Raw genomic sequence first — 8,820 nt, 5'->3', positions numbered from 1 at the left:
GCTCTTTGGGGTAAGTCCTAGCTCTGCCACTGACGAGCTTTGTGCCAAGTTACACAGTTATACCATCCATTTTCAGTTTTCCCATCCATTACATGGGATGGTGATAACAGTCCATATACACAGAGTGGACTGAGTGGATCATTATGTGTAAAGTGCTTAACATGGCACCTGGCACATGGCAGGCTCTGTGTGTGTGTTTCCTTTAATCATGGCCAAATTGGATTTGATACCCAGGACAAGCCCTACGGTCTTTTTTTTTAATTAAGTTATTTTTTGACTGCGTAGGGTCTTCGTTACTGCGCGCAGGCTTTCTCTAGTTGCGGCGAGCAGGGACTACCCTTCGTTTTGGTGCACGGGCTTCTCATTGCGGTGGCTTCTCTTGTTGCAGAGCACAGGCTCTAGGTGCGTGGGCTTCAGTAGTTGCAGCATGTGGGTTCAGTAGCTGTGGCGTGCAGGCCCTAGAGCACGCGGGCTTCAGTAGTTGCGGCGTGTGGGCTCAGTAGTTGTAGTGTGTGGGCTCTAGGGCATGCAGGCTCAGTAGTTGTGGCTGGCAGGCTCTAGAGCACAGGCTCAGTAGTTGTGGCTTGCAGGCTTCAGTAGTTGTGGCACGTGGGCTTCAGTGGCTGTGGCTCATGGGCTCTAGAGCGCAGGCTCAATAGTTGTGGCACAGGGGCTTAGTTGCTCCGTGGCATGTGGGATCTTCCTAGACAAGGGATCGAACCCGTGTCCCCTGCATTGGCAGGCGGATTCTTAATCACTGCGCCACCGGGAAGTCCAGCCCTACAGTCTTTAAACAGGGACCCCAGGGAGGGATAAGAACTGGGACTGGCTCGGAGAGGCCCGGGCCAGAGGCTTTCCCCACAGCTCAGAATAATCTCCGTGCCTGTGTGGGGATGTGGGAAGGAGGCAGGGAGGCCAGTTGGGGGTCCACATGGCCTCCACACAACAGAAATGCCCTCTTTGAAGAGCTTGGTCCTCCTCAAATATCCACCTTTCCAAGGCGGGGATTTCTGGCATCATGGGGTACATTGAGGAAGCTCTACTCTGAAGGGAGCAGGGTGAAGGGCATCTTCAGTGGCAGGCTGATGAAATTCTTGGAGAAAACTGCCCTGTTATTTGAAAAGCTTGACACCTGCTTAGCAAGAAAACCAGAAGGGAGCCAAGAGCCGGCTTCCATTGCTGGAAAACCCATCTGGGCCACCCTAAACTGATTTTGTGGGTAAATAAGGACATTTTAAAATGAAACTGAAAGTTACTCTCTTAAATATATTTGTTTAAATCTAAAAACCATTGCAATTTGTTACCTACCATCATCTATTTAAAAGCACTTTCAAACAAGTTCTTCTTTATTCCTTTTTCACCACAGAATTTTCTACTGATTTAATATATTTCAGTCCTTTAAAGTTTTGCTGCCCACCCACTCAAACTGTGCCACAAAAACATACATAGTTTGACAAATAGAAGGTCTAACAAATTTTCTGTGATCATAAAACTCCAAGTATTAAAAAATTTCTTCAGGATTGAACTAACATTACAATTACTATATAAATAGCGTAAATATGTATTTTGCTAATTATTAAAAAGGTAAAATTCTTTTGGAAAAATTTCCTTTTATTAAGTAACTGTTGTTTTTTTTCTCTCTCTCTCTAATTGAATTGTATGTCTCTGGATGAACACTACTTATTGCCAGAATGAGACGGGTTTTAGAATCAATTATCCTATTTTTCATTTTTATAGATGTAACCTCATTCACATAAATAAGTGGATAGAAGTACAAAGAGTTTTTATAGCTATTATATATAAATATCTATAGCTATAGATATCTTAATTCTTTGAACTTAGCAATATGCCCAAAATTACCCAGTAGTTTATGATCAGAACTTAAGTTTTAGAATCCATTTGCTGACAAATAAATTGGGCTCTCTTTCAATTTTGTTGCAAGCAAAGAATTGGAAACCACTGACTTGCAAAAAGATTTGTTATTCAGTTATTAGAGTCATTCACTTTTGCACTTTCTGGTATGTATTCCAGAAAGGCCTTCCAAGATTTGTCAAATGATTATTTTTTGTACCTGTTATTTTTCAATTTAGAGGCACCTTGTGTAACCTGAAATACTCAAAAGTGCTGGGAAATTTTAAAATATTATTAAATCTCTGATAATACATTAAAAAAAATAAGTGCCTTTATCTTATGACCTCCCTTAAATATGTTTGCATCAAAACCTTGAAGCTGTAGACTTATTCAATTTAGAAAAATGTATCCATCATTTAACATAATTGGCTAAGCGGATCCTTGTTTTCAAGTTAATTGGCCCTATCAGGCTTATTTGCTCACCGGAAATGTCTGATTTCATTTTTCAGTCCTAATAGTTGTGGTAATGCATGTCCAGTAATAGCCATCTCCCTTCCGAGTTCTAGGATGGAGAGATGCTGGCAGGAAGTCACGCTGTAGTTTGCTGCAGGAATGGAACGTATGGAGACAACCTCTGGAGCAAGGCACTGTTTGCCAACAAGGAGGGAAGGGAAAAGGCAGGTTATTACATGAAAAATATTTCACATGGACCCTTTGGTGCCCCAGAATAAAGACTCACCACGGCTGTGCAACCAGAGTGGTGAGATTCTGGGTTTGTGAGAGGCGTGCCCTCTGATAAAGTAGAAGAGGGGATTGTGGGTGCTGAGAACTGGTAGATCGTAGGTCAGGTCTCAAGCTGATCGATTGTAGGTGAAAGGATCAATACAAAAGCATATTTTTACCCTGAGGATCTGGAAATGGATTCCCTGAGAGCCAGTGGTGTGCAGAGTTCAGAGTGCCTCCAGTACACCTGGAGTGTCTGTGAAAACACAGATTGCTGGGCCATACCCCACAGTTTATGACTCCGTAGGTCTGGGGTGAGACCTGAGAATCTGCATTGCTCACAAGTTTCCAGGTGAGGCTGATGCTGCCAATCTGGGGACCACAGTTTGAGAGCCCTGCTTAGAGCTTTCCCTGCAGCCATGCCCCTTGGAAAATCTTGCAGTAGGAAGGACACTGTCGACTTTTCTATGTCTTGCAGGGGTTGATCCAAGTTTTAGAGGGATCCCTTTAAGAAAAACAATATAAAGTTTTGAAAGTGAATGTAAAAGTGAATATGTATGTAAGATGAGAAGTCTAGCAAATCACAACTATTAAAACGCTAACAAATAATAACATAAAAATCCATAAAAATTACAATGTTTTAATTAAAATTAACTGATTCTGCTCTTTTGATCCTACATTTTTTGGTTACATACCCTTTGCCTACTCTCTGTACTTACATTCACATTAATATGTAAATTAATTAATGTATGTAATTTTGTGGCTCACATTTGTACGCCCCTCTCCTAACACACACCCTCAACCCTCTGGTTACGGAACCTCAGCTTCCTGGCAGCCAGAGCAAAGAGGGAAAGTAGCTGGGTTCTTGGCCTCTTGTTATCTAACCAAGCTGAGCCTACTTCTTCAACAGGAGACATGTGGTTCTGAGGCAGACGTGTTTATGTGGATTTACATAGGGGATATTCCACTATGCTCCTGATTGCATTTTATAAAAACTACTAAGATAGCAGCAGCCAGTATTTACTGCTTGCATTTTCTACCTCAAACATAGCAAGCTTTTCCCATGCATTATCTCAGTGAACACTTAGACTAAGCCAATGGGAGAGGGTCCATCATTACTCCCATTCTGCACACGAGGAAACAGATTCAGAGAAGTGGAGGATCTCAGCCCAAGGTCACCCAGCCAGTAGGTGGCTTCCGCATCCAGATCTTAAACGCTAGCTGTATCATTCCAGTTGGCTTTCTGGATCCGTAGATACAGAGGGACAACTTCCCTGTGATGTTTTATATAAGGGACTGGAGCGTCATCAGGTTTTGGCATCCTTGGGGGTCCTGTAACCAATCCCCCACAGATACCGAGGGGTGACTGTATATTCATGGGGGCCATTGCTTGGATTGGCTTCCTGTAAGTTGACTAATACTGAATGGTGGTCTATAGTTTTTTTAATGAGCTGATAAAAATCCTCAGATAAAAATTATATAGTGATTAAATTTATAAAACAGATGACCCCACATACAGACAAACAACCCAGAACTCGTAGCTCTGGTGAAGTAGGGGTGGTAACAGGGACTCTCCCCGCTTGGCACGTACACCCTAACTTCCCTGCTTCCCCAGCCAGGCCAGTTTTACAAGATCCAGGGTCCCCTGGAAACCACTGAGACAGCTGCTTGCTCTGCCTTCTTCGCTAGTAAGGTGGTTTTATTTTTCAGGGTTTTAATATGTTCTGTGCTCTGTATCCCGACCCCCCAACCCCCAAATGGCCTCCGCCTCAACCACCACTCTCGGTTGCCTGTCTCTCCTCAGTAGGAAGGCTTCAGAGTTCTAAGACGTGATTTGGATTATCAACATCATTGCCTCCACAATGTGTCAGCCTGGTTCTGGGGCAAGAGGGAGATACAGAAGCACAGGCTTCTGCCACTCAGGTGCCCAAGGGAAAACAACTTATCTTCAGTTTACACAAGAGTAGGGCTGCTGTCAGAAATGCATGAAGTCAGGACTCAGCTACTTACTAGCGAAATGCAAAGCCAAACTACTGCACACTCTTGAGTTCTGCAAAACTTAATAATGCCAAGGATGGTAAGGATGTGAGTGAAGGGGGCATCTTCACACCGCTGTGGGGAGTGCAAACACACCGCGGGGGGAATGCAAGCTTGCAGAACCACTCTGGGGAAGCGTTTGGCCTCACCCAGCAGAGTCGGGTGTGGCCTTAGCTCAGCAGGCTGGGCTGCGGCTTCTGGCTGCAGTAGGCTGTGCAGTGCACGCCCGGGTTGCCATGGAATTGTGCAGTGGGGTGGACCCGGCAGTTGCACTCCTCAGCAGGCCATCTTTAGCAGGAGTCCGCAGACTATGGGACCATAGCCTGAATCTGGCCTGCCATCTGCTTCGGTTTTCTTTCGTTAAAATTTCGTTGCAGCACGGTTGTGTTATCTGTTGCGTTCTGTTGACGTCTGGTCCTGGTTGCTTTCCTGATACAATGGCAGAGTTGGATAGCTGCGAGAGACGGAGACTGACTGGCTTGTAAAGTCCCAAATATTTACTGTATGTCCGTTTACAGAAAACGTGTTCCCACTTCCAGCCTGGAGGATCCCCTTGCATGTGGGAATCAGGTGACATACGAGACTGTTCATAGCAGCATTGTTTGCCAATGTGAAAAACTGGAAAAGACCCAAACGTTCATCAAAAGGAGTTGATTTGGGGCTTCCCTGGTGGCACAGTGGTTGGGGGTCCGCCTGCCGATGCAGGGGACACGGGTTCGTGCCCCGGTCCGGGAAGATCCCACATGCTGCGGAGCGGCTGAGCCCGTGAGCCATGGCCGCTGAGCCTGCGCGTCCGGAGCCTGTGCTCCGCAACGGGAGAGGCCACAACAGTGAGGGGCCCGCGTACCGCAAAAAAAAAAAAAAGGAAGTTGATTTGTATCAATACAATGGATTATTATAGAGCAGAGACAGAGCAGAGAAGCTCCGTTTATGTGCAGTTCAAAAGCAACTCGAACTAAATGTATGCTTAGAAATACAAACACTTGTGGGAAGCTGTAAAGAAAAACAAGGGAATGATTATCATAAAAGTTAGCCTAGGGGTCATCCCTGGAGAGGATGTGCTTGGAGAGGCACACCGGGGTCCTGGCAATGCTCATTCTTAGTTGCATGAATGCTCACCTTATTTTTATTCTTTATGCGGTGCACATATTTTAGGTGTTCTCAGTGTTTATGTCAAATTTCATAATAAATTTGTTGTATGTGAAATTGGTTTCCCAAATCTTGAAATACAAGTCATAATTCAGTTCTGGTACAGCATAAAAAAATGGCAAAATGTTCATCAAAATAGGGGAAAATAAAAGAATGTGCATCATTTGATGGAGAAATCTACCAAGTATTTTGGTCCTCCTCCAGGCCTTTGAGTTCTGCTACACCTATGCCAGCATTAGTCTTTCCTTGCCTTTCATGGTCACAAACAAAGACAGTGGTTTGTGGTCAATGGGTTGCACCCCAGTTTTTTTTTTTTTCTTTTTAACTTTTTACTTTATATTGGAGTATAGTTGATTAACAATGTTGAGTTAGTTTCAGGTGTACAGCAAAGTGATTCAGTTATACATATACATGTATCCGTTCTTTTTCAATCTTTTTTTCCCATTTAGGTTGTTACATAATACTGAACAGAGTTCCCTGTGCTATACAGTAGGTCCTTGTTGGTTATCCATTTTAAATATAGCAGTGTGTACATGTCAATCCCAAACTCCCTAACTATTCCTCCCCCCCACCATTCCTCCGGTAACCGTAAGTTCCTTCTCTAAGTCTGTGAGTCTGTTTCTGTTTTGCAAATAAGTTCATTTGTATCATTTCTTTAAAATTCCGCATATAAGTGATATTATACAATATTTCACCTTCTCTGTCTGCTTTACTTCACTCAGTATGACAATCTCTAGGCCCATTCATGTTGTGCAGCCCAGTTTTGAATGGGCGTCCAGGAGGGAAAGCCTTTAAGGAGCGTGGCCCCGTTTTGACAGTGATATTTGAAGAAAATGCACTTGTATGCCCAGCACAAAGCCACTGAAACTCAGTGCAACGCTGAATCTCAGAGCGTATCTCCCAAACACCTGCTTCAGACCCACCTGGCTGATGGAGGGGTGCAGAGCGGGAAGACTGGTGGTTGACAGGAGGAATCAAATGTTCATGGCCCTGAGGAAAGGCTCCCAAGTATAGCCTCAGGTTTTAGGCCTGAGCCTTCAAAAACCATCCACTCTGAAAAAGGGGCGTTTTTCTACCAATGGGCTTCAAAAGATCCTGTGTGATTCACATTCTGCAATATATAAATTGTTGTATGTACTGTTTACTTCCACAAGAGACCACTATTGCTTCACTTTTCCTAATGGTGCTTTTCAAAAAGTATAGTTTTAGCCACCAGTGATATAGAAAAATACAGTGTTGGCATGTTTTAAACACAGCGTGGAAAAATGTCATTTCATGGTCCTTTGGAATCTTGTACTGAGTTCTTGGCAGGCTGCTCGTTGAAATATGAGTGGTGGTGAAAATGACAATGAGGACACTGGGCCTCTCTATAGAGACTTCCTCCCAGGATCAAGCTCTTTCATATATATTATTCAGTTAAGACTCACAGTGCCGTGTGTCTTGGGGTTCCTGTTTTCCAGAGAGTACAGCTGGGGAAACACCATGAGTTGCATAGTCAGGTGATGATACTTCAGAACAATGGGAAGTAAGAACAGGGGAAACGTCGAAACTTCCAGACTGTTCTTTTGGAAGCACACCAGGCCTTCCTCAGTGTTCAGGTGGGTCATTTGATTTTCATCTCAACTTGCTTTCAGCTTGATATGAAATTGGGCACGTACATCATTCTAGAGAAAGCTTGGGAAGGGGGTCTCTCAGTGCCTTGGGAGTTTCCCAGATGACTGCTTCCTCGGACTGTCCTTCCTCACATCCTGTCACAAGGAGCCTCAAATCTGGATATTAGAAACTTCTGGGTCCCGTGGAACCTTACCTCCTAGAGCCTTCTGCTCCTCACTGCCCCGCCTTGTTTCCATTATCCCATTTGGCAGACAGAGGGCAGTATTTGCAGTCAAAACTGGGGGTTTGATTCTGGCTCCTTATTGCTGGGCGAGCTGGTAGTAAACCTCTCTGAGTCTCAGTTTCCTCATCTGTGAAATGGGGCTAATTATACTCATCTCATAGGGTTTGGCAGGGATTCAAGCAATTGTGTGTGTAAGGGGCCTGACACGCAGTGGCTGCATCTGCTTAGCAAATCCTTCTTCAGTTTCTTCCTCTCTTGCCCTTGATCAGCTGCTTCTGTGGTTATGGGCCCTGAGTCTAAGAGAACTCAGAGAATACTTGTTACTGACCTAATTATGTTCAGGTACAACCCAGCAGTCCTTGGGGCAGTGGTTCTCACGTTTAAATAAGAATCTCCTGTTCAATTTGGAGATGCTCGGCCAGGCGGGTCGTTGTGGGGATCTCCGTCAGGAGAGCATGGCTGGCTGTTGGCCCTCCTGCCACCTCCAGCCCCGGTACCTGGCTGGGTAATCCAGATCGCCCTCACCGATATGGGTGTCATCCAATGCATGGCAGGCCTGATGAGACTGGAAGGGCAAAGTCACTCTCTGCTGAGTAAAGGCGTCCATCTTTCCCCTGCCCTGGGACTGCTGGCTCTCAGGTCTTTGTAAGTCATCTTCAGGGACTTAAACCACGGCTCTCCTGGTTCTCAGGCCTTCAGACTCGGACTGGAACTACCCCACCGGCTTCCTGGGCTTCCAGTTTGCGGTCGGCAGATCCTGGGACGTCTCGGCCTCCATAACCAGGTGATGCCAATTCCTCACAAATCTCTTTCTATGTACCTTAAAAAAAAATCCCTTGGTATGATTGCTAAACAATTCCTGAGTCAGAAGCTGCTTTTCAACAGTCTTTCCAGGGGGTTATGAGGTCGGTGGTCAGAGGATCACGGTTTGAGAACCACAACTCTGGGAGTTTGCTGGCGGGGAGCCGCACCCCGTCCTGTATCTCAAGGCTTCCCTTCAGGGACTGATGGATTAAAATTCGTGAATCTGGCTCTTCCAGGCAGCTCCCCGCTGTACCGTCCCGTAGACCCCGGGGCACGCGGTAGCTGCCGGTGACACTGGAAATACCATTAGATACAGCTTGGTTCTCAAGCTGTGGTCCCAGAAGCAGCCCCAGCAGGCCCTGGAAGCTTAGTCAGAATGCAAACTCAGCCCCCGTCCCAGGGGCTGGGACCCCCGGGGG

The sequence above is a fragment of the Orcinus orca genome, chromosome 10, assembly GCF_937001465.1.
Source record: "Orcinus orca chromosome 10, mOrcOrc1.1, whole genome shotgun sequence".
Taxonomy (NCBI): Eukaryota; Metazoa; Chordata; class Mammalia; order Artiodactyla; family Delphinidae; genus Orcinus; species Orcinus orca.
This window is presented reverse-complemented; position numbering follows the sequence as displayed.